Source organism: Ovis canadensis, chromosome X (assembly GCF_042477335.2).
Source record: "Ovis canadensis isolate MfBH-ARS-UI-01 breed Bighorn chromosome X, ARS-UI_OviCan_v2, whole genome shotgun sequence".
NCBI classification, from domain to species: Eukaryota; Metazoa; Chordata; class Mammalia; order Artiodactyla; family Bovidae; genus Ovis; species Ovis canadensis.
In genome coordinates this window covers 11,498,377-11,525,070 of record NC_091727.1, presented here as the reverse complement: position 1 = coordinate 11,525,070, position 26,694 = coordinate 11,498,377, and the positions used below count along the sequence as shown (strand labels likewise).

Genomic DNA, 26,694 nt, shown 5'->3' with positions numbered 1-26,694 from the left:
TAGAAATTATTAGTATAGTGGGTTGGTTAGGAATTATATTGGTGAAGGGTTTTTCATTTGTTGTGCCAATAATTGCTGCTAATTCCCTGCCCTGGGTGTGACAAGGGTGTCTCTGGTCAAACCTCTCTGCTGGCAAACTAGCTTGTGTGACAGGATTATCCATACTCCTACCACTAAGCACATGATTGTTTTCTACCTCTCAACCACAAACAGCACAGAGAGTTTGGAGTACTTTGAAAGTCTTAATTAGCATAGGGCTTTTCTCATTGTTGAGTCAATGATTGCCACCAGGCCTCCATATCCTTAGGCACCTGGGAATATATTAATCAATGTATTTGGAATATAGAAAAGGAAATATAGTAGTTTTTAAGGTTAGCAATACTAGACTTTTTGAGTTAATGAATTTTCTCTTTTGTAATAGATCACTGTATTTTGTTATAAATCACTGTGTCCTTGCTATGTAAAAATGTAACTTTATCACTATCTTAAGACTAAATAGATCTTAAGGGGAACATTGGTAAAAGAATTTTCATTTGTTGGGCTGATGTTTGCTGCTAAATCTCCATATTCCCTGCCCTTATAATGAATATAACTAACATATAAGAGAAATAAGTATTAACCTTTAAGATTAATCATGTTAACCTTGGGTTAAATAAATTCCTTTCTTGATTGTAACTCACTACACCCTCACCCTATAGGAATGCAACTTTATTTGGAGGGTGGTGCTTGGTTTAAGAAAAAACACCCTTGGTTATCAGAAAGAACACCTTTGGTTATCAGAAAGAAAGGGTCGTAAAATGTCAGCAGGCCTCATGGCTAGAAGATGATGTAAAACCCCTAAGATCTTTTTTTATGTAAAGCACCTGATTTTGATAAAGGTCAGGACTGCTGACCCCCGCGTGACTCTGTATTCATCCCTATGTGTAACAAAGGTATATAAGCAAACCTAAAAATAAAGAAATCGGATCAGTTTCTGGAAAGACTGATTCCCCCATGTCGTTCTTTCTTGCTCCCCATTTTTCTGGCTGAATTCCGATCTGGAGCATGGGTGCTTGCCATGTCTACTTACTTGTCCCGGCTTTCAAGCCCACGAGAGAAGGAGCCCAAGCAGGGGAACCTTCATTCAAGTGGCGCCGGTGGCCCAACGTAGATGGTGCAAATTCCTTGTCTTGGAATTTTATTGGTATCCCACGTAAACCAAGTTATTCAGCCGCTTTTTCTCTCCTACTATTTTCTGGCCGAATTCCCATCTGGTGCAAGGGTACTCACCAAGCCTGCTAATTTTGCCTGGGCTTCTAAGATCGGACCGGGGGAGCCTCAGTGCCTCCTCTCTTTCGGGAGAACGGGAAGATGCCTGAGGCCTACGTAAGTGGTGATTGGTATTCCATGTAAACCAAGTTATTCAGCCTGTTTTTCTCTGCTAATTTTCTAATCCCTCTCTATCTGTAATTAAATAAGTTATTTCCAAGGACGCCGACTCCGTCCCCACCTTTGAATCACCCTGAATCCACCGGGGCTGGACCCCAGCAATCATGGTCAGCAAAAGAGTCCGAAATGCAGTACTTGGATGCAATCTCAAAAACGACAGAATGATCTCTGTTCATTTCCAAGGCAAACCATTCAATATCACAGTAATCCAAGTCTATGCCCCAACCAGTAATGCTGAAGAAGCTGAAGTTGAATGGTTCTATGGAGACCTACAAGACCTTTTAGAACTAACACCCAAAAAAGATGTCCTTTTCATTATAGGGGACTGGAATGCAAAAGTAGGAAGTCAAGAAACACCTGGAGTAACAGGCAAATTTGGCCTTGGAATGTGGAATGAAGCAGGGCAAAGACTAATAGAGTTTTGCCAAGAAAATGCACTGGTCATAGCAAACACCCTCTTCCAACAACACAAGAGAAGACTCTACACATGGACATCACCAGATGGTCAACACTGAAATCAGATTGATTATATTCTCTGCAGCCAAAGATGGAGAAGCTCTATACAGTCAGCAAAAAAAAAGACCAGGAGCTGACTGTGGCTCAGATCATGAACTCCTTCCTTATTGCCAAATTCAGACTTAAATTGAAGAAAGTAGAGAAAACTACTAGACCATTTAGGTATGACCTAAATCAAATCCCTTATGATTACACGGTGGAAGTGAGAAATAGATTTAAGGGCCTAGATCTGATAGATAGAGTGCCTGATGAACTATGGAATGAGGTTCATGACATTGTACAGGAGACAGGGATCAAGACCATCCCCATGGAAAAGAAATGCAAAAAAGCAAAATGGCTGTCTGGGGAGGCCTTACAAATAGCTGTGAAAAGAAGAGAAGCGAAAAGCAAAGGAGACAAGGAAAGATATAAGCATCTGAATGCAGAGTTCCAAAGAATAGCAAGGAGACATAAGAAAGCCTTCTTCAGTGATCAATGCAAAGAAATAGAGGAAAAGAACAGAATGGGAAAGACTAGAGATCTCTTCAAGAAAATTAGAGATACCAAGGGAACATTTCATGCAAAGATGGGCTCGATAAAGGACAGAAATGGTATGGACCTAACAGAAGCAGAAGATATTAAGAAGAGGTGGCAAGAATACACAGAAGAACTGTACAAAAAAGATCTTCATGACCAAGATAATCACGATGGTGTGATCACTCATCTAGAGCCAGACATCCTGGAATGTGAAGTCAAGTGGGCCTTAGAAAGCATCACTACGAACAAAGCTAGTGGAGGTGATGGAATTCCAGTGGAGCTATTTGAAATCCTGAAAGATGATGCTGTGAAAGTGCTGCCCTCAATATGCCAGCAAATTTGGAAAACTCAGCAGTGGCCACAGGACTAGAAAAGGTCAGTTTTCATTGCAATCCCAAAGAAAGGCAATGCCAAAGAATGCTCAAACTACCGCACAATTGCACTCATCTCACACACTAGTAAAGTAATGCTCAAAATTCTCCAAGCCAGGCTTCAACAATACGTGAACCGTGAACTTCCTGATGTTGAAGCTGGTTTTAGAAAAGGCAGAGGAACCAGAGATCAAATTGCCAGCATCCGCTGGATCATGGAAAAAGCAAGAGAGTTCCAGAAAAACATCTATTTCTGCTTTATTGACTATGCCAAAGCCTTTGACTGTGTGGATCACAATACACTGTGGAAAATTCTGAGAGAGATTGGAATACCAGACCACCTGACCTGCCTCTTGAGAAATCTGTATGCAGGTCAGGAAGCAACAGTTAGAAGTGGACATGGAACAACAGACTGGTGCCAAACAGGAAAAGGAGTGCATCAAGGCTGTATATTGTCACCCTGCTTATTTAACTTATATGCAGAGTACATCATGAGAAACACTGGACTGGAAGAAACACAAGCTGGAATCAAGATTGCTGGGAGAAATATCAATAACCTCAGATATGCAGATAACACCACTCTTATGGCAGAAAGTGAAGAGGAACTCAAAAGCCTCTTGATGAAAGTGAAAGAGGAGAGTGAAAAAGTTGGCTTAAAGCTCAACATTCAGAAAATGAAGATCATGGCATCCAGTCCCATCACTTCATGGGAAATAGATGGGGAAACAGTGGAAACAGTGTCAGACTTTATTTCGGGGGGCTCCAAAATCACTGTAGATATTGACTGCAGCCATGAAATTAAAAGACGTTTACTCCTTGGAAGAAAAGTTATGACCAACCTAGATAGCATATTCAAAAGCAGAGACATTACTTTGCTGACTAAGGTCCGTCTAGTCAAGGCTATGGTTTTTAGTAGTCATGTATGGATGTGAGAGTTGGACTGTGAAGAAGGCTGAGTGGCGAAGAATTGATGCTTTTGAACTGTGGTGTTGGAGAAGACTCTTGAGAGTCCCTTAGACTGCAAGGAGATCCAACCAGTCCATTCTGAAGGAGATCAGCCTTGGGATTTCTTTGGAAGGAATGATGCTAAAGCTGAAGCTCCAGTACTTTGGCCATCTCATGGGAAGAGTTGACTCACTGGAAAAGACTCTGATGCTGGGAGGGATTGGTGGCAGGAGGAGAAGGGGCAGACAGGGGATGAGATGGCTGGATGGCATCACTGATTCGATGGACGTGAGTCTGAGTGAACTCCGGGAGTTGGTGATGGACAGGGAGGCCTGGCATGCTGCGATTCATGGGGTCACAAAGAGTCAGACACGACTGAGCAACTGAACTGAACTGAACTGATAGTAGCTACTACTGTACAGGACATCACTCTTGAAGAAACTCTTTCGCTCTCTCGACAATGTCAGGACTCTAACTGTGTTATTCTCCTATCCCCATCCTCATTTCAATGATGTGAATAAAGAGGTGGGTTTGATTAGAAGCAAGATACCATTCTCTTTCGAGAATTTTCCGTACTGAAGGGAATGGAAACTTTTCTCTTAAGAAGCATTCTGTGAGAAGTTCATGATGCTAAGCACCAGAGGGTCTCACTTGAAGATAAGGGGTTTGGACTGAGCATCTGTTTAGGCCTTCTATTCCAAAGGACTGACTGATTCTATGAAGTACTGATACTTCTTTCCCATGCTGATCTGGAAAACTTGGACCCACAATAAAGTCTTTGAGACATAATAAGGAACGAATTTAATAGATGATTTCCACCAACACTCTCTTGATTACATTTTAAAGCTTGTCTTGAGCCATGACATTGAAATTTTAAATGAGTAAGACGGCAGCAAAGAAGAGAGAATTTTTGAAAGATACAGATTTTGTTCTCAGCCCCTCAAAACTTAATGTAACTTGGAGTGATTCAAACTGCAGATGCAAAAAAAGATGATAAACACCACAGGCAATAGACCTCAGCATTGGCTTCATCACTCCCAAGCAATATAGCTGTGAGCAAAGTATTGCAATTTCAGGGGTACCAATTTCCAGGTTCCCAAATGAGGAGGTTCCAAGTGTGACTCCTAAGGATTCATTCCCATCCACCATTTTGCAATTCTAGGGTGATGTACAAAAGGCTCTTAAAGTTGACATATTTGTTGCAATATCTAGGTATGTCAGACATTCTATAGAGCATAAATGATGCAGATTAAACCCTGAACAAAAATCTACATTCTTGTTGGAAGTTAAAGAATTAACAACAGAAACGATCATCTCACAAACAAAATTTGGTATAAACTGGAGCTTCAGAGAAACCTACACAAAGGTAAAAAGGGATCATGACCAAATAAAGAGAAAAACTTCATCTCTTGAATATTTATAAATTACTTAATTCATATTTCATGGAATTGTCATTTCTTTTCTCTTTTTTCTTTTTAAAGTTCACACTCTCCCTTTCATGCCATTGATAAGCTCTGTCCTCAGAATGAAAAAATAAAACAGCAATGGGCCTGGGTTTGGGTAACCTCCCGTTGTTTCCCCACATAACTTTATTACTCTACCACAAAGCTGAAGTTTAATATTGTAGCCTGGTACTTAAGTTAACTGCACTGGAAAACTCCAGAAAGACTGGAAACTACACCCATCAAAGCTAGTAAACTATCAGACTACATTTTCAATTTGACTTCTGTAGTAACAATTCCATTAACTTCTCTGATGGAGTGAGATGGATCTGGGGTTCAGTCTTGGCAGAGTCATGCTCAGTAGCTACAGGACACCAAATGATGAACTCTCCTTGCTGGCAATCAATTTCATTGTTGAAAATACTACTTCTGGGCGGGGGTGGTGAGCAGAGATTTCTAGACTCTAGAGCAGGAGTCCCCAACCTCCAGACTGCAGACCAATACCCCTGTAAGATCACCAGCAGCATAAGATTAGAAATGAAGTGCACAATGAATGTAATTCACTTTAATCCTGAAACCATCCCTCCCACCCAGGTCTGTAGAAAAACTGTCTGCCATGAAACTGGTCCCTGGTGCCAAAAAGGCTGGGGACCAATGCTCTAGAGGTAACGTAAATCTAGGAAGGAGAGAATAGTCACAAGGTAACTGAGGTGACCAATAGGTGGTTACACCTCTGATGGACACAAACACTGGCTGGCAGACATATTCAACAAATCTACTGGATGCATGAGGAAGGGAAGAGGACAAAAAGGAGGGAAAGTACTTAATGAGCTTAGAGACTGTTTTATATCACATAGTACTGTTCACCTAGCCCACAGAGTCATGAATTATAAGAAAAAAACAGAAGTTTCTGAAACGAGACAAGTACATCAATTAGAGGCACATTATTAATATAATTTGTGTTAAATCTCAAACAAGAGGGATTTTCAACAAGATGTTACTCCATGATTAATTCATTTTAATTATGTTTTTCTTATTTACCTGATTTAAACTTGTCTCTTCAATCATGACACCTTATTAAAAAGCTATCTTCATAGGCATAACTTTCCTTCCACAAGCTTCCTGCCTCTGAGTGAGGCTCATTTCACTTTCTAATCAATAAGCTTCATGCTCCTTTGTGCATCTTTTAGTTGACTGTTTTCACATTATTTAATCTGTCTTAGAATTTCCTAGAGGCTTAGATTTAATGCCATAAAATAAAAATGAACAGGCTTTAATCACCATGTTTGCCTGAAATGGTATTAACCTATGTTTAATGTACCTGAGCCCTCAGGGATGTTCATGGTATTTGAAACAGCAAAAAAATATTTATCAAGATTTCATTTGCAAATTTTGTTACTAAAATGCTTGCTGATATCATTAGACATTCCTCTCACATTGAGACAAAGCAAAGATGTTTTCCCTATTGTTTTGTGAGTCTTAACCTGTAATTAAAAGAATAGCACATTCCATGAACTTACAGTTAAAACTAAATACAGTAAGGAGAAATAGCCTTCAATAAAATTAAAAAGCTTTCCTTTACGTTTTGCTTGCCAATAAGTGTATGTTTTGATTCATTCCTAGTGTAAGTGCTGAATGTTAAGGAAATGTTTCTCTCCTGAAATGGGTAATTAGCACAAAACCCAAATTGTCCATGATGACCTTTAGGGAAAGCATCCCCCATAAGAACAGCTATAGCTCTTCATTAAAACTTCCTTTTCTGACGACCATTTCTCACCACGTCCATTTACTACTCTTGATGAAGTGCCTTTGGCCTTTGAGCTGAATCTCTTTCTTTGATTCTCCACTGCAGGCCCCTTTGTAGACTCTTGACATATTAGGTATACATACAAAAATGGCAGAGGCATTTTCATGCGAAGATGATGAGTTGGTTACAGGTAAAACACGGCCATCACCAACTCAATGGACATGAGTTTTATAGTGAAGGACAGGGAAGCCTGGTGTGCTGCAGTCCATGGGGTCAGAAACGACTTTGCAACTGAACACCACCACCAGGTAAAACAAACAGAGAAGCAGGTAATTCCCTCAGGTTCATTTTATTTCCTCAAAGCAAACTGAACAGGTGAAGGGGGTACCTACTGATCAAGCCTCAGCCAGCCCCAAGAGGGTTAGGTAGACCCCAGAATAATTTGAGAAGCCTGTCTATCAAACATAAGGCAGAGCCTTAAGAATTAGAAAAAGCCACCCACCCCCAGCTCAATCCATCCACACAGGGTCATTCTTGGCTGCTCATCACTTTCCCTTCTTTCAGTCAGAGTGAACCATGTAGTCTATATTTGGGTGCCAACTCTCCCAAGCTTTTCTCCCTCTCATACTTCACACAGGAATGGGCTGTTGCTTTGTACTTCATTTGACAGGGTTATTCAATTTGATGGCGATTTCAGCTGTGTGGATCCTCTTCCAGATGTTATAAGATCTAAGGCTGAAAACCTGGCTTCAGTGTGGAGGAATTTGTTTCCAATCATGAGGTGAATACCAGTGTTCTTCACATGGTTTTCTAAGGAACATATGATGCCAGTGAACCTGCAAGGCAAGACGTTTAACAACGAGCAGCAAGAGGGGAGTGTCCTCAAAGCTCATCTGAAAGCAAAGGGTCCTACATATGTGTGTTTACCTGTTCACTTTCTCAGTTTCTGAGAGGACAGTCAATGAACTGGTCTGAAAGGCCTTGGTTTACACATTAAGGGAAAACTGGGGAGAAAAACCAGGTATCATTTTAACCTCCTTGTACTGCTCTTCCAAACAACAGTCCATCCTTCTCTTTGGACTACTTTTCTTGTAGGTAAATGTTTGTATTTTTAATCTACTGTTTGGCTCAATGCCAATCAAAATGACTCTTAGAAGTTCTTTGGTTCTCCTTCTTTTTCACTGTTGTTAATACAGGTTAATATATTCTCCTTAAAATTTACCAAAGGCACTGTGGGAAACATATTTTTGAAATATGCATTTTTAAAATTCATTCTACTTCTTTGTAAGACTCAGCATGTAAAGGGCAAAATGGTGTTGGTATTTTTTTTCCACTAGGGCATAATTTTATTCAAAATTCAAGTCAATTTAAATACTGACCTCAGGACAATTAGACAAGTAATTGAAGGACTGACTGAGGTCCTTGGTATTACAAAATAAGGTCTGTATTCTTAAAATCAGGCAGCAGGTCAGAAAGTGAACTGGCCTCTCTACTCCAAGTTGTAAGGCTGCATCATATAGTCTAATGGAAGACATAGAATGTCTCAGTATGTTCTTTAACCTAACTAGCCTTATTGTCTCCTCTGATTACATTGAAATTTTGCACAGAATACCATTATATTTGATTTCATTGACAACCAATAAGCTGTTAGCTGACTTGCCAAGGCAATATCCTTGGACTTTGTGCCCCATCTTTCTGCTCTTGGATGCTTCAGTACCTATTTTTGCAAGACTGGTCACAGGAAGGACTCTGAAACCATGGCTTGTGATCAGAAAACTTATCATGAGAAACAGGATATACCCATTCAAACCCTGGGCGGGAGAACATAGGCCATCAAAAAGTCTACCTAATATAACCCCTGAAACCTATGCAGTCTAGCCACCTATCAGCTAAATAGCCTGGAAGAAGCAGTAGAACATTTTCCAAACTAGATTCAGAGGAATACTGGTGGATAATAGAAGTGATCTCCTAATAAATAAATTTTCAGGGAGCCGTGGATTATAGCTCCCTCTTGGAGAGCTGTACTATACAGGAAAAATTCTGCCATGTCCTTTGGCAAATCTGCTTTATTTTTGTTTACCATTGCATTTTCTAAATTGATCCGGCCAAATAACCCTGTCTTCCTATAACATCCTTTGAAACTAATATTCCAATTTAGGCAATATTCCTCGAGTGAAGGTGAGCAGAGTGGACAGTTCCAGCATCCCTCTCTGTGAGACTCAATAAAGCTCCTGATCTCTGAACACCACCCCTCTGCCAGCTCGTTTCTCTCCAGATCTAGGGCTGTAGCAGATGGTTACTGAGATATTCTCTAGCCCTCTCAGCCCATTATTTATACCTTATATTAATGATGGTGGTGCCCTGAACATTAGTGTTGGGTCAAATTCTACAATACTGTAAAGATACTATTTCTCTGTGTGACAGTCAATATTACATTGGGGTGGAGCCTCAAGGAATCATTGTGAGCAATCTTCTGTGCCACTTTATGTCCAACTGATAAAATGGGGACAGCTGAGCCAGAAGAAAATACACAGTTGGAAATTGCTCTACTTCTGGTTCTGCCATTTACTTAGGAGACTTTAGACCAATCATTTACCTCCCTTTAATTCCATGTCTTCACCTGGAATTTAAGAGGGTCGAAGAGGAATTTAAGAGGGTTCCCTTTGGGGCTAATATTCCATGATGTGGGGCCCAGTGGCCTTCTTAAGTAAAGATAAGAATGTGTGGTTGTTGTGTCTCTGCTTTTACAATCTGACATTGACTCTATTGATTATTTCATGTCCGGGCCTTGATTAGAAATGTGGTTTCTAATTATAATGTTGTTCCAAAGAGGACACTGGAGCACCGTTTTTGGCATCACTAATATTTCTTCATTCATTAATCTGGTGGTCATTTATTAAAAGGCAATATATGCCATGCATTGTGCTGACCCTGGAGGACACAAGCCTGAGAAAGACAAACCACCGCCACCCAGAAGCACAGAGCTTAATGGAAAATACAGACAAATAATAAAATCTGTTCCATAACAATGTGATAAGGGTTTTATTTCGCATCAGGGTTTCTTAACTTCAGCACTACTGACATTTGGGACCTTTTTTTTTTTTGACTCTGTTGGGGGCTGCCCTGAACACTGTAAGATGTTTACCAACATCCCTAGCTTTTATCCACTAGATGCCAGTAGCACCCCAACCACACCAATGTGACAACAAAAATACTTCCAGAGGCTTCCAAGTATATCCTGGGGAAGAGGAGGCAAAATCATCTTAATTTGAGAAACACTGATTTCAACATATTCTTTTATTTTTTGAGAATTTTCTGTCTATGTGCTATGTGCTTGATGAGTCTGACAATAAAATTTTAAGCCTAGCAACTTGTCCCATTTTTTGGTATAAGTTCAATTTTCTTAATATTAAGTATGTCCACAAGTTCAAGGTGCTATCCTATTCACTGAGAGTTTTTTAAGTATTAGCATTAGTATGACACAATTCGTCACTCTCAAAGGTTTAAAATCTTGTTCTGAAGCACAGAATACAAGCAATATAAGTCAGGCGAGAAAATTCTAGAAGGGGTTATAAACAAATGAGTTAGGAGCAGGTCACTCATCTAATTAATATTTCCTATGATGGGAATGGCACTGTGCAGGGTTCTGAGGAGAAGGCAGTGAGCAAGAAAGATCTTTGTGACCCAGATGAAGCCTCTGATTCTGTGTTTCATGCACAGTGGAAGCCTAAAGCATCACGTGGTGGACAGTGCCTCTGATGCAGGGAAGGGGGAGGGGGCAGGGAGCGCTAGGGGAGCGCTAGGGAGCACCATAACTTTAAAATCAGATGAGGACGAATCATGCCTCACATCCCCCAGGGATCAATCCCAAGAGCACTTAAGCAACACCAGCATAAAATGTGGCTTTTGTTAGGTGAACAATGATTTGGGAGGGGGGTGAGGCTAGCCTCCACTGGGTGGGTTTGGTGAGAAAAGCACCCAGCCTCCCTGGGTCTTGGCTTTTCAAGTGCATAGTCTACACTGGGTCCTCAAAGCCTTCAACAGTCCCCTCCGAACCTCCCCCTCTCACAAATCCTCCCAGCTTCACCAGTCCCAGCTGGGCTGGTCCTTCAGATCTCTGTCCTCTATTTGTGAGTCAGCCCCTCTTCCTTATACCCCTGGATAGGTGTGAGCTATTTGACTCAGTACCTGTGATTACAGGAAAAGAATGGAGACGATAGTCACTCAGTCGTGTTTGACTCTTTGCAATACCAGGAACTGTAGCTCTTCAGGCTCCTCTGTCCATGGGACTCCTCAGGCAAGAATACCAGAGTGGGTTGCCATTCCCTTCTCTTCTCCAGGGGATCTTCCTGACCCAGGGATCGAACCTGGGTCTCCTGTATTGCAGGCAGATTCTTTACCATCAGAGCCACCAGGGAAGCTCACAGGAAATGAAAGCCCTTCTCTATTCCCCCAAGTGCCTCTTGTAGAATTTCTTGCATCCTTTAAAGGGAACCAGTCAGGAATCTGTATGTTCTGCTCTCAGGAATTTTCTTGCATCACCGCAGCTTTGCCAAGGGGGTGCAAAGTGCCAGGCTCCCTGCCAGCCTTCTTGCTTCTGTCCTAACCACATCTGTTTGGATCCTCTTGCCCTTCTTTAGTTCTTTGGTCTCTGGTCCTTCTCTGAAAGCCTTCAGAACTGGTCTTCTCCCCAGGAGCTCTGTTTGTAGGCTGCCTCCCTTTCAGCTTGGTTCCCTCACTCATTCAAATTCAGACTCAGCATGTAAGAGCACCACTGGGTGCCAGGCCAAGGGCAAAGACCTTCTTAAGGATGATTTTATCTAGGCCCCTGGTATAGTTACTCCATTTTGCAGACATTCCTCCTAAGAACCATCTGCCCAGAGGCTACCTCTGGATTTCTGTATCAAAAGTACATTTTCAATCTGAAAATTTTCTTATTTTGTAACTTGGATACCATTTTTTCCAAAATAAGCTTGTAACTGAGTAGAGGATCCATCTCTACTGGATGGCATCCAGTTGGATGGCATCACCGACTCAATGGACATGAACTTGAGCAAACTCTGGTAGACAGGGAAGGACAGGGAAGCCTGGCATGCTGCAGTCCATGGGATCACAAAGAGCTGGACATGACTGAGTGACTGAACATCAACCAACTGAGTAGGGCAGAGTCTCATGAGTGTGCGACAATATTCTTCTAAACTCCTTAATAATTTTTATTCAACGTTGAGCAAGCTTAGCCTAAGAGCTACAACCTCAAAGGAAATGTATTTCCTGGCTGTCACTTTCATGGTTCCTACATCAAGGGAGAGAAGGCATTCCAGTTCTCTCTCAGTTGGCTTCTGGAGTGGGTCAAAGGTTTTCAAGTCTAAACACAGGAGAAGTCATGTGTCCTGTGGCTTTCCACACGGGTGGTGAAGACCTCTAGTGACACTGGCTAATTCTGAGACCCCAGTTTTGCAGCCCATAGGCATGTCCTTCGTTGCTTTCACTCCAGTTGATCATCACAGATGATGACAGGTCACGGAATCCCATAACCACATGCTGTTGGGATGGGGTCCATGAAGTTCAGTTAGAACAGGCACCTCTTGGGCTGAGGACCCCACGGGACACAGAGAGCCAGCTGGTAAGGTAGTGGGGACTTTAGAGGCAAAAGTCCCCAGACTCACCCATGGAGCTCATCTTAGCTCCTTTCCTAGTTATGCATCAGTGTTTTTCGGAATCATCCTGGATAGATTGCTTTACCTCTCTGTCGCCCTGTCATCTCAACTGTAAATTGGAGATAGCATGAGCTCTCTGTTTCCCTGTGGTGTTCTGATAATTAGATAATGTTCCCCAAACACTCCAAGCTCTTCACAAAAGGCTGCTCTGTAAACACAAGATATCACAGTTGCTTTGACAGTTTAGTCTAGGAAATAAATCAAGCACAGACATCCCTAGCTTCCAGTGCCATGGACTCTGCTTGTCGGCTTTACTGACACAGGGCAGGTTGGACCCTCAAAGAAATAATTGCAGCACCATTCGGTGCCCGTGGGATTTTGGACACCTTTCTTCAACAGACCAGATGCTTGGTTTAGTTCTAGCAAAATACTCCACACAACGAAAACTCAACTGCTCATCCAAATTAGTGGAAACATTCTGGAATATAGGCCCTGCTTATTTCCCCTACTGTCTATTGTTACAGAGCTGCACACATGCTAACTAAAGGTATTAAGATAATAAAATTTAAATTTCAGTGGAAAATAAAGGAAAACTAGTTTGAATCCCTGTACATGGTATTTTTCCAGTTTGCTGTTTTATAACTACTGTAATCATCAATCAATCCTGTCTTTCTGAAAATTCAGAACTTACCTTTTGCAATATATCTGCTATTTATTTTGATATTTTACTAGAAAATATTCTACAGAATTATATGGAATATTTAGGACTTTGAAGAAACTCACCAGAAAAGTATTTCTTGGAAAAACCTAATTGGTACCTTAAATAAGAAGTTAAACAGATAAACCAAAAAAATAGTAAACATACTTTTATAGGTAAAAAATAATCTGTTGTTATTGTTGGAAGAATCTGCCAACAATCAAAATTGCTTTCCGTTTCAAGGCAAAAAGAAGAGTTGCTCCCTGTGCCGGCACGGACTCTCAGTAGAACCTACTATTTTCGATACCAATTGTCCCCAAAGGTTTTGCATCCCTTCCTCTAAATCTTTGCCCTTGTTCCTATTCTCTCATGCTCAGATCAGATGCACAGTTTTTGGCATGGGAACAATGAGCTACATGTCATGCCATGATGAGTCCCCAGTAATCACCAGCTTGTCGCTGAAGCACAGTGCCACTGGGTGATGCCTGCTAGGGCATGGCTCTTCTTTATGAGAACCCATATTTCTGTGCTAAGTATGCTTTAGTCTCTTCTAAGTCTTAGCAACTCTGCTGCTGACAAACTGCATTGCTCCCAATCTAACTTTTTGAACAAATCTTCTGCAAGATATAGACACATGTGTGTATATGTATATACAGATGTATATACATACATATGTGTATATACCAATTAATAATACTGATATATATATAATGATTACATAATAGGCATATTATATATATCACAAATTGTCACATGTATTTATTTGACTGCTAACTAAAAGAAATATTCAGTTGTATAGAGTGATAAAAGAAAATAGCCCCAGAGATCTAAAGAGCAGTAGATTTAATATAAAATTGCGAGTTATATGAACAGTCTATTAGAAACAACAGACTCACATTGTCCACGTGCCCACTAACTGCATCTCAGCTCCCCGAGGACAAACACAATACCTAATTTAATTAAAAATCTATCCTTCTATTTTTAATGTTGCTTCTAAAAGAGCTCGACACCCGGACAGGAGATTTACGAGACAAGACTTAAGTTTCCAGTGGCAAAATTCATCAATAACTTGCAGAGAATACACACTGCCAAGAGACACTGCTTGCTTCAGAGAGTTTTTACCAGAAAGCCAATACATGGAACAATGATTTACAAAAGCTGGCCTTAAATTTCATTAGGCAGATGACATGTTCTAACTAAGAACTTCACCCTCTCATCAAGATTCTCTCCAAAGGGATGACAGTAAGAACATAAGCTTTTAGAAAGGAACCTAAGGGGAATGTTTCATTTCTCAGGCTTTTTGTAGCACTGAAAGCTCTTTCTTGTTAGATTTTGGGAAAATAAACAGAACCAGTACTTCAAAACACCAAATGAATGTTCAAGATGAGATTTCACTGGAAAGAAAATAGAGACAGTAAAGGGTGTGTGCATGCCATCAGTCTCTGGGATCAGAACTTTTCTTTCCATGAGGAGTGCCTGAGAACAGTCTGCTTTGGGGCCAGAAGTCCGGACAGCTCTGAGTACTTGGGGATGAGAAAACTCATCCTCGTGTATAAAAGTAACTTCTCTCAGCAGCGAGGAGAAATCTCTCCCTTTCTTCTCCTGACCCACTGGCCAAGAAAACCCAAGGAACCTATCATTTCAAAGAAAGTGAAACATAACCCCGTTTCCCCAGGCAATCTCCCCTCGGCCCACACGTGCCTCCTCCACACAGCACACACTGCACGCTTTACCTTTAAATTCCCAGATTCTGTCACCGGTCCTTCCTACTCTATCCAGCAGGAATGCAAGATGAGGCGTGCTCTTCACCCCCAAGTGGCATTTGACTCCACTGCATGCAATCACTCAATGCAGTATGGATGAACGGGCCAAGTTCAGGTTCACTGCCCTACGAGGCTTTATTCCTCACAGCACATGACCAGGGAGCAAGCGCGCGCCGCTGCTGGGGTTGCTCCGCTCCCGTGGAAACTAATGGAAAAAGCATGTTGCCAAAAGCTCTCTACAGGCTCGCTCTCCTCACCCTTGCTGTGACAATGTTAAAGCTGTCGCCTTGAGAAAGAACAAAAGCGAAAGGGACAAACTGCCTCCCCAGAGGAGCTTTCTCTTCCAGTAAAACGTGATCCATGCCACGCTCAGGGACAACAGGTGAAGCCACGGAGGAAGCCTTGAACTTTATGGCCCGGAAAAGCCTGGGCAAAGCTGGCTGGGTCCCTGAGTGGTGCAGGCATCGGGCGTCCTAACCGAGCCTGTTAGCAGCTTGCCTGGGGTGTGCAGGGGGCCAGCAAATAAACCTCCAATAAACAATAGAGAACACGGTCGACAGCTTAACCTTGCTCCTGCCTTCAGAGATGCCAGACTGTTGTGTTTGCTCAGGACTCTCCTTTTACCAACATTCAATTTGAATGAGCCAGTGCAAAACGCGCTGCTCATCCGCTCTGAGAACAGGATGCGTTTATGTGAAACACGAGGAGAATGCCTAATGGCCAGGCATCCTCTGCATTCCCAGGAGCTTGTATTACAGGCTAGCTTACATTTCACTGCCTGCCTGAACCCCTGCCAGCACCCGCTGCACTTCTGTGAGCATCATGACTTCAAGCCAACTTCCCATCCACACACACACACACACACACACACACACACACCTGAAACATTGTGATGCCTCCTGCTAAGAGAAGCACCTTTTGCAAGCTCCCATCTGCACCGGGTGACACGCCGGGTGACGGTGATGAGGAGCAAGCTGACTCTGCCAGGCTTTTTTTTTTCTCTTTCAATCAGCAACTTTCAAGCCTGGGAAAGAAGAGTGCCAGATGCATTGTGGTGTGTCAGCTGTAGGCTGAGAAGTAACTGCTCTGTGGGTCTGCATTAGAAATGGACTCACGAAAATGGGGCCGCTATAGCTTTAATTCATCTTGGATGTATATAACATTAAATACAAGCTTAAGAACAACCCACTGTTCAAAAAACGTCTGATGTTATGTGACACAGTAAGTGTGCCTTGCAGGCTACTGCTAAAGTCCCATCTGATTACAATGACCTGTGACCAGCTGTGAGGGAAAGCAGGTCTCTGAGTACATTTCATTGTACATTTTCTCCTCACGTGGAGCTCTGAGTTGACTGAGTTTCAAAGAAAATATTGTTACAGTGCTTATTTTTCTTCCTTAAAATTGCCCCAACTGTCTAGCGTGGTCTGGTAATTAGAGTTGCATGGCTGAGTTTCAGGTAGAATCTTGGTGTGGCCTGGCAGTGCGCGACTTTCCTTAAGCTTCTTCCACAGCCTCTTCTGACTGTGGGTCAAATGCACTTGGATGGAGCAGAGAGAGTGGATGAGACTTACGTTCATGGAGTAGACAAATGACTGAGGCTGTATGTATGCCTAGCAAGCACCCCGTTGGAAGGAAGTACCTGGGAACCTAGTCAAAAGTATTTCTTTGGGAAAAGCAGCATGTTGTCATGGAGGTCTGAGGAATTCTGCTCAAAACTATATCCAGGGATTTTGCAGAGCTCTAAGAAGTCACACTAACCACACTCACAAGAGAATGAGGTAAAAAACAAATTACAATTTCTAAATTATACTTCATCATCCCATAAATAATGTATGACAAAGGAAATGTCTTTCTTTTATGAGACCAGAGTTTTCTCATCCCCTGACTGAGCTTGATACAACTCTCCTCCACCTTTTCTCCTGGATTTAGGTTCTGAGAGAGAGCATGCCTTACTACTACTGATGTTTTGAATTCTGAGTGCACAGAACGACATTTTTTAAAAACAGAAAGAAAAAATAAATCTAGTAAAAATCACTCAGAGCACTTCTAGGTAAGGTAACTCCTATGAGCTCCTCCTTGAAACTATAGCCAATTTGTCCCACATGGACTAAGGAATTGAGTGTAAGAGAGTGAGTGTGTGTGCAAGCACACACTGATAGCATGGGAATAAATATCAAGTTACGTAAATCTCATCCTAGAAATCAATGGGAAATTGAGGGATTTTACAAATGGTTGATCAATCAACAAGTTAAAATGAACTCTAGCAGATTCTCAGACTTAACAACAGAGCCCAGTACATCAATTCAATCTCTAATCCTAGTACAGTCATTTGAAGCCATTAGTGCAAGACTGGGAAGCACGAGTGGTGATGGGAAGGAGAAACAGACGCGTATGTTGGCATTGGTGATTACGAAAGAAATTCTTTTTAGGCAAACGTTCCACCCAGCTCTCAGACAAGCTATTTATGATTGTTACTACTCACAGATAGCCTGGACAATCGGAAGATACCTTCCAGCATTTGAGGGAATATGGAAATGGCTGGTATAAAATGGTGACTGTAAGTATCAGTTCAAAAATTCCTATTAGAAGATGCTCAGGATGGATGGATTCATTTATCCATTCATTTCTTCAAACAAGCATGTCCAGAATACCTCCCATGGGCCATGCTCCATGCTGCTTGCTGGGGGAATGGATAATATATGCATACCTCCTGACCACAGGGGCTCATGGTCTTCGTACTCAGATGCTTTTCCTCTTTTCCCCAAGAATACTTCTGTCAGTCCCAGAAACTGACAAGGCAGGATTCTACAGGAGAGATTTCAGACTCCTGAGGAATGTCCCTGGGGTTCTAAATACCTGACCCCGCTCTTCCCACACACCTTGGGAGACAGAAGGAAAGAAAGCACCAAGGATGGTTGGCTCCTGAAGTGCCAGCAGGAACTACAAATGATTGGCTGTCTCCCATGACCTTTACCTTCTGGTATCAGCCTGGGGTTTTGTTAGATTACACAAGAGGCCTTGCAGATGTAACTAAAGCTATTCATCAGCTGATGTAAAAATGAGATTATCCTGGAATATTCGAGTGGACCCACTGTTCTCACATGAGCCCCTAAAGGCAGGAAAGGGAGGTGGTAAGGTAAGTCACAGCCCCTGAAGCCTGAGAAGGACTCAGTGTGTCACTGCTGGCTTGAAGATGAAGAGAGCACATGGAAGGGAAATGGAGACCTCGGTTCTACAACTGCCAGGAACCGTACTCTGCCAACAAGCGGGGAGCTGGGAGTGCCCAGCCTCTAGGAGTTGACAGCTGCAGCCCTAACACCCTGATTTTAGCCTCATAATACCCTAAGAAAGGATCCAGGCACGGGCTTGTTGGACAGCTGATTTACAAAAATTGTAAGACGGACAACAGGGGCTGTTTAACTCACTAACATAGTGGTAATTTGTTGCAAAGCCAAGAGATAACTAATAAACCAGGGATGCCCATGGCCAATGATAGTGATCATCCATAAACTCACCATCCAGTTTTGCAGACAGTTGTCATTCATTTGGCTCATCCATGGGGAGGGTGACCCTTACCAGGGCCACAGATATCACTGGATGGACATACTAAGCCTAGAAAGACACTAGGTCCAGGACTGGGACACCCAGAGGATAAGAAGACGGAGCACCAGGAGGGGAGGCATATTACAATTAAGTGCCAGACACTGTGTTAGGTCCTGGGGTTTAGATGCAAGGAAGCCAAAGTCCTTGTCTTGGGGGGGTTACAGTAGAATGGAGGAGACATGGCAACTAACTAGAAGGCAAAGCAGTACTAAGCGAGATTCCAGGAACAGAGAGTAAAGCCATTCTTTCCATCTGGAGGTGGGGGTGGGTGCTCCTTTGGAGCCACCAGGAGTGTGACTACCCAAAGTGCCGGCTGTGCGTGCACCCTCCCCCAAGAAAAATTAGCTGTTACCAGCTATCAAAAAATCAGTATTTTATATAAAAACAGGCTCCAATTCTGCACTTGCATACCCTCTCTGGCTACCCTCACCCTGGTCTCGCTCCTCTTGGATCCCATCTTCATTTAAAATATTCATATTTTGTTCATCTTGGATGTTTTGCAGTTATTTTTTAAAAGATATTGTGTTAAGATACTGTTTAGTTCCATTGTGGAATTTTGGGGCAGTCTCTTGTAGTTTGCTCCCCAGGAGATGCCTCATTTGCCTTACCCTGGGGTGAACCAGGGAGTGAGGGGCCAGGCAGGGCGGGAGTTAGTCCAAGCTCAACATGGGTAATTCTGGCAGGGATCGTCAGGAAAGCTGTTTGCATTTGAATATAGGCTTTCTCATTTGGGGATTAGAGGACATTCTCTCTAGCTTCATTCTAAGCTTAAAATTCAGAGCCTGAGATTGTATAGATAATGTTGCATCTTTAGGCAGCTGGACTCCAAATGCTAACAACACTTCCTTGCCTGCATACAGATGTATCAATGCTCAGTTTTAAGTCTGTTCAAAGTGTTTATCTACTTTACTGTTAAATCAGAGTAATTTCACTCCAAAAGTCTCCAGAGCTCCCACTCTGGACACTGAGCTCATCAATAAAGAAAGATGAACAGAATTTAAGGCTTTGGAGAAATTCAAGGAGAGCTGAGTCCGAGTTGGGGTTTTTTCTGTATTCTTCGTCTAATGAGGTCAAACTCCGTCTGCAACTCCACGCAGGTGGTGACGCAGCTTGCGAGAACCGTCGGCTGACCTGTGTGATGCAGGTTACCGATGATCACAGACCCTCTGTTCCTCCTTTGAAAGACGATCAGCTTTGTGGGTTTCGATTTCTGTTCTAATAAAAGGAACGCTGGTATCCAAAATGGTGCTCAAAGGGAACACTGAGCTTCCCAGTGGCTGACTTCATATTTAATTGGATCATTTTTAGAATGAGGAGGATTCTTTTCCCCACAAGTTCTAAAAATAGCAGGAGACCACACAGTTTTGGCTTTGGATTATTGACAGAACAATTTGTCCCATTGGCTTTTTGGCTTTGTTTAGTTGGGAGATAATATTATTCTATTGTCAGATTGATGCTGGTTCTTCTGGCTGTGAGTGGGCTTAACACAAAAGGCGTTCTCTGGGCCAATTTAAATCAGCAGGTAGAAATTGTTACACGTCTGAATCAAAATAGAGGAGAAAAGTATATGGCACTTGCTTTGATAAACTCCCACAATTTATTATCTGGGACTGAGGTTTTGAAAAGTAAACACTTTGTAGAGTTTAAGCAATCAGCGTCTGATTATTACTTAATGACTGAACTCTCTTAAAGGCTCCATAATAATTAAAATGCAAAAAGGCAACAAAATGTCATCTGAGAGTTTGCATTTTTTTAAACACCCAGGGTAAAGCATGGGAAATGTAATAGTCTCTCTGCAAAATGAATAATTTCCTTTCCACTAAGTAATCAGTTAGGATTCTAATAGTTCAACAGAACATACAGAGCAAAGTGGGTACATGAACCAGCCCTGAGAAAACGTGGTCGCACATATGGCGGTTTCATACCTGACTTTACAAATCTAGGGCTAAGCTACATGAGGTTTTTGCACCTTGTATCTAACAAAGACCAAAATATAATGAAACGGTCCTTTAACTATAGAATTGTCTGATAAGGCAGGAAGAAGAGAGAACTCAGCAAGGCTGTTCCACAAAGTTCTAAAGGACATCTCGGCTACATCATGGCACAACGAGGCCAGGGGTCCACTGGCTCCTGGCCTCTCCCAGGGACCAGTCACAGAAAGATACTATCGGGCCCTGTGGCCCTGAAGAACTGAAGTCTTTATTTTATCAGATATGAACGTTTCCATCACTCAGAGCTCGCTCTCCTGTGATGAGGTATCTCAAACCCCTAGTGAAGGGAAGGCCAGCTCTGTTAGCATTATGACAAAGAGAGAAAAAGACCATCTTCCTAAAGTCTTTCTTTTAGGTTTTTCTTAAACATTTCTGGGCCCAGGTTACTAAAGCTAGAGCAAAAAGGGCAATGGCCTGGCCTAGACAGACTGCTGTGTGAGTGTGTGCTCACTCGTGTCTGACTCTCTGAGACCCCATGGACTGCAGCCCACCAGACTCCTCTGCCCATGGGATTTTCCAGGCAAGAATACTGAAGTGGGGTACCATTTCCTCCTCCAGGGGGTCTTCCTGACCCAGGGATCGAACCCGCATCTCCTGTGACTACTGGATTGCAGGCAGATTCTTTATCACTTGAGCCACCGGGAGAACCCAAAACACAGGGTATTTGCAGTTTGAGCAAGAATCCAACTCAGCTACTTTGCAGTGCAAGGAGATGCTGATGGCAGGGATGGCAATAGGCAGGACCCAATAGGAGCAAGACCATTCCCACAGGGGCTAGGAGGGGCTGATGACACCAGGCTTCAGAGAACCTGTATACTTGGGTGGTGACTCTCACATCCCAGGAGGCATACTGGAATCATGTGGGAAGCATGTAAACAAAATCCTGTCTGGTCCTATACCCCAGGGATTCTGACAGAATGGGTCTAGGCTGGGACCTGAAAGCTCCTCATTTTATGTTCACATTTAATGAGGTCAGGAGTCACCCAAGTAAGGCAGGCAGGTTTCCGGCAGTTTCCAGAAGTTATCACATGTCAAACCCAGGGCTACATGTGACTGAAGTTGACCGGACTATAGAGAATGGAAATTAGAATCAAGTCAAGAAATTCTGATGGAGCTCAGGCCTGACCTAGGTCCGCACCCAAGAAGCTGGATGAGAGAGGTATGTCCGCAGAGGAGAAGTGATTTCTGGAAGTCCTTCAGCATTTCTTTGGTGCCACCATTCCATCAATACATTTGTTCTTATTTTAGATCTTGTGATAGAACACAAAATGCCCAGCTCAAAGTGAGTTTCTAATAAATAATAAATAATTTTTAGTAAAGGAATATCTCAAATATCACAAGGGTCAGTAATTTTTAGGATAAATGTATTCCAAATACTACATGAAATAATACTTGTTAGCATCAGTATATGGGAACTATTGCTAGAGTCATACTTGTCCTAAAGCTATGCGTTGTTTACTTGAAATACAATCTCGCTGTGCATCCTATATTTATATTCACTACATCAGGCCACTCCACTCATTTTTAGTCTTCATTGTTATCACGCGCATATTTATTGATCTCCTGTGCAGCCACCCAGCTGAGCATTTAATCTTGTGGCCTTGCGCTCTCCTGTCTCATGATGAGTAACTGTGTTGGGGGCGGACCTAGGTGTGCACAATCGACTCAGCCACTTTCAGAGGGCCTTGCCACAAATGATTTAGCCTTTCTTAGCCTCAGACGCCCTCTAGGTAATGGAGGCTTCTTGCGGGATGTAAGGAGAATTAAGTACAGTAAGTCCCCTACGTAAGAAAGAGTTCCATTCCAAGACCGTGTTCTTAAATCCAATTTGTCCCTAAATCCCACACAATTAATCTAGATACCCAACTAACACTATCAGCTATATATATATAGTACTGTACTGTATGCGGTTTATAATACATTCACATTTTTGAACGTTCACTGCTTGAAGGTTTATGTGTAGGGGACTTACTCTATGAGTCTACAAGGCACAATGTCCAGTGCTTGGCATATAATAAGACTCCTTAAATGGTTGCAGTTACTGTCCTGACTTCCTAACTAGTTGATTTCAAGGAGATCTTTGACACACTCATATTAAATTGAAGTAAAAAGAAACTCTTAGTATAGGAATTTCAGGTTCACCTCTTTAGTTTATGAGTAAATTAGTTTTGAAAACAATATTTCCTTAAGGACGTTCCTCCCTTACATCCCATGCTTTCTCTTTCATTCTCTTGTCATTCCACCTGCTTCTTTCCCACCATTACTTCTCAGATGTGATCATGAACAAGCGATCTGTCTGTGACATGCTGGGAGCAGGAGATATTGATCAGGCCATGTTTACATGAGTAACTAATTCCTTAGTGTGTATTTTTTTTTAATCTACATGTTATTTGGATGACTTATACAAAGAAGCACAGATACTAAAAACAAAAAAAATCACTAAAACAGGCTTAGACAGTACAAAATTCAAGTAGCGAAGAGGGTGGAATAGTTTTACAAGAAAATCTATGCTAAAGACAACAATGGCAACCTAACTATGTGCTTCCCAGCAGGCCAGGCAAAAAGGGAAACACAATCTATTCGTGGGTTTTGTGTCTAAGAGTAGGAAACATGCTGTCAGGAGAGAGTAATTTTCCCAGCAATAATATTAATAGATCACCTAGCTCCCCAGTCAACACAGTAGGCTGGGTCTATTTTTAGATTTTACTAAAGATACAGAAGCATCCTGGGTTCCAAATATTCTGAAGGAAAAAGCCCCTGAGCATAAAGCAATCAAGAAACAAATTTTAAAAATATGTTTAAGGAAGAAAGTTTGGGTTCTAGCCATTTTAGAAATGACCAGGTGTCTGGCGGAGGGCAACCTGAAGAATTACAATGACGCCTCATGTAATTTTTCTTTATTCTTACCTCCTCCTTTGTCTTTAGAACACTTGAAACATTTTGTGAGGGTCTTCCAGATTCCTTGCCTTTTCGCAAGACTAAATGTTCACAGCACATGGGATGGGTCCTGGGGAGAGGCACTGCCCTGGGGCTACACGCAGCTGTCACAGCCCGGCTGCCTGTGTGCCTCATCCTGCTGCCCGGAGCCAGGGTGTGTGCGCCACATGGCCAAGACCAAGGGCAGAGGGCCACAGCTTCTGGGCCTCCTGGGAGAAAGGGCTAGAAAAACTCCCAACCTACGCAGCTTTTGCGTTTTGTTACTTTTCTTTGTCTGCTTTCCCATTTCAAAACCTTTGAATGAAGCAACCAATTTGAAGCAAATTCCCTGTGGACATTCTCTTGGTGAATTATGTTCATTTTTGAACAGCATAGATTTTCTTTTTTTCAAAACAGGAACATTACAGGATTGAAAGAGCGTTTGCTCAGTATTAGAAAATGCTTTCAACATGCCAAAAGTTGAAGCTGGTCAGGAAGAGAGCCGTTCATCTTACAGGGGCAGCAAAAATTATCCATACACACACACATCTATGCCATAGACAAAACATATATCATGCATATTTACATGTACTAGAAGAAGAAAATCAGTATTCTGAATTGATTATTTTCTTTACTAACTGTGGCTAAGCCCAACTCTTCAGCATATGAAGAAGGTCTCGCCCTCCTTCACTCATGGACTGTTGTACTATATCAAATTTAATCCACCACACATTTTATACATCACAGACCTGGCAATCCACTCCAGTACTATTGCCTGGAAAACCCCATGGACAGAGGAGCCTTGTAGGCTACAGTCCATGGGGTCGCAGAGTCGGACATGACTGAGCGACTTCACTCAGACCTTCTTTATAACAATGGTTTCCACTGACTATGAGACTCTTATTATTTCTCTCTAACTACTGAACTCCTATGGATCTTGAAGACCAGATTAAATAGCACCTCCTCCATGAAGCCTTCCCAGAATGCTCCAGGCATGGTGATTAGTCCAACATGGTATTTGCTACAAACCCATGACATTTCCCACAATGGACAACAATGAGTTTTAGTATGTTTCCCATTCTGTACTACATGACCCCCATTCTGATTTATGCCTTTATGTCTTCAGTGCTGAGACAATTATCTAGCCAAAGTAAAGATGTATTGAATTGGACTTAGAATGAATTCAGCCAAAAAAAAAAAGGGCCTGAGTTAACTAAAAGATACACTCATGCTCTAAAATACTTTTTGTTAAGCCTGGTTTGGAGACAGGATCAGTGTGATTCCAAACACTTGCATGGTTTCAGAAATTTTTATGGAATTCTCCAAATGAATATAAGTTTTGTGTTTAGTTTGTAAAAGTCCTTATATTGACCACAGTGCCCCTTGAAAAAGGATGGTGTCTCTAAATCAGAGAAGGCAAATTCAATAAAATTCCACAAAGCTCTATTCTGAGGAGCTACTTTCTAAAGAAAGAGAAAGAGTGGGAGAGAGAGAAAGAAGGAGGGGCAGAAAACATTTAAATTAGGTTCGAATATATCATATGCTTTTTGTAAATTTGGTGTGAACTTACAGCTTTTATTACATATAATGGTGTTTTTACATAACAGGTCATGATGATTAAAATCTGTTGACCTGCACAAATAATAGTCTCTTTTAGCAGAGACTGTAACGCATGTTCCCGATCTACAACCCAGCCGTGTAGCCTTCTTCCCTTCGCAGTGGAGTGCCAGCCTTCACTCTATTGCAAAGTCTATGGCATGAATAACTCACATTAGCTGGTTTTGCTAACTTCGGTGGTACCTTGCATTCAACCTCTTTTTCCTCCAAAAATCAGTTCTTAAACAGTCTCATCTCCAGCTACAAAAAAATGGCAGAGGCCAAAGCATTGGGCTGCAAGGTCCTGTGGTTTTTAACACCTCACTCCTGTCCCTGAGGCTCGGTGCCATGGCCAGGCGTTGAGCTCCAGGGACCAGCTCTCAGCCCTGCTCTCCTCAGGGCTCAGCAGGAGGGCCTCCCTGGGCCAGGATGCACAGCTCATGCCCCCTTCAGCTCTCAGCCCTCCCCGAAGACCAGTCTGGGTCCAGGACCCTGGGATGTGCCCCACAAACCCTAGAGGCTTCTGTCAAAGCTAGTGGCATGTACCACTGAGCTGAGCACCCCTGGGGTCCTGTGCCCACCTTGTACGAGGCGGTGCAGTCATCAGAACAAGGACTGTGTCACTCTGGCTCGGTGTCATATTCCTTGAGCTGGCACAGGGTCTGGCCCATGGGGACCCTGAGTAGGTGCGTTCACATCCAGTGCCTGCATGGTTGCAGATAAAGGAATAGATGCATAAAGATCGCCAGTACCAGGATTAGTTTGTGCCTTTTATCTCTCTCTTCCAGTGTCTGCCACAAAACCCCACCTTGATCCTGGAACTCTGAGTACTCTGCACCACTGGCAGGGCCGGGTATCACTAAGGTCATCCTGTCCAGTCCTCTGACACCTCTGCTCCATCTCACCAGATGCCCATGGCCTGCAGGATCCATCTCCAGTTTCAGATTATGATGTCTGGGCTGCATCATCACCCAGCTGAGTCTGCGCCTAAGATTCCCATGGCTCCCAGGCCCCATCCTATGTCCACCAATGCTAAACTTCAGCTCCACCCCTTATAAGGCTGACCATACACTTCAGCTTCGGTGAAATGCCCTCACCCATTCCTCGTCCAGCAAACCCCTTTGCCTACTACAGACTCAGCTCCAAAGGTACTAGCACTAATGTTACCCTGAATCCTTGGTCTCGGTATTATCTTCCTGCCTTCAATTTCTACAACTCTCTATCCCACTCCCTACCATAAGGGAAAACGCCTGGGAAGACCATCAGTTATTTAGTTGTTCATTGCAAATCTGAGCTTTTAAGGGCAGTACAGTCCTTATATCTGTCTACTCCAGTGCCAGGCACAGAATCTGACATGTGAAGCTACTGAATGAATGAATGAGGGAGGAAAAAACATGGCAGAAAAGGAGAAAATGAAACAGAAAACAATTTAACAGGAGCTAAGAGGGGGCAAGAGAGAGGAATAAGGTTGAAAGCTTAAGACAAGACACAAACAGAGGCAGTTCT

The 26,694-nt window shown here is 42.5% G+C and overlaps 1 protein-coding gene across 3 annotated transcripts in view; it reads right to left on the bottom strand.

The window, feature by feature from the left end:
• Positions 1-26,694, bottom strand: part of FRMPD4 (FERM and PDZ domain containing 4) — a 376,391-nt gene that overhangs the window by 303,694 nt on the left and 46,003 nt on the right. Inside the window, exon 1 of one of the 3 annotated variants that reach the window (XM_070289749.1) lies at positions 15,053-15,755. The exons of the other annotated variants lie outside the window; for them this stretch is intronic. The gene's annotated coding sequence lies outside the window, so the exon portion shown is untranslated. Of the gene's footprint in view, positions 1-15,052; positions 15,756-26,694 lie in introns of those variants that run through there. 3 annotated transcript variants of the gene reach the window in all.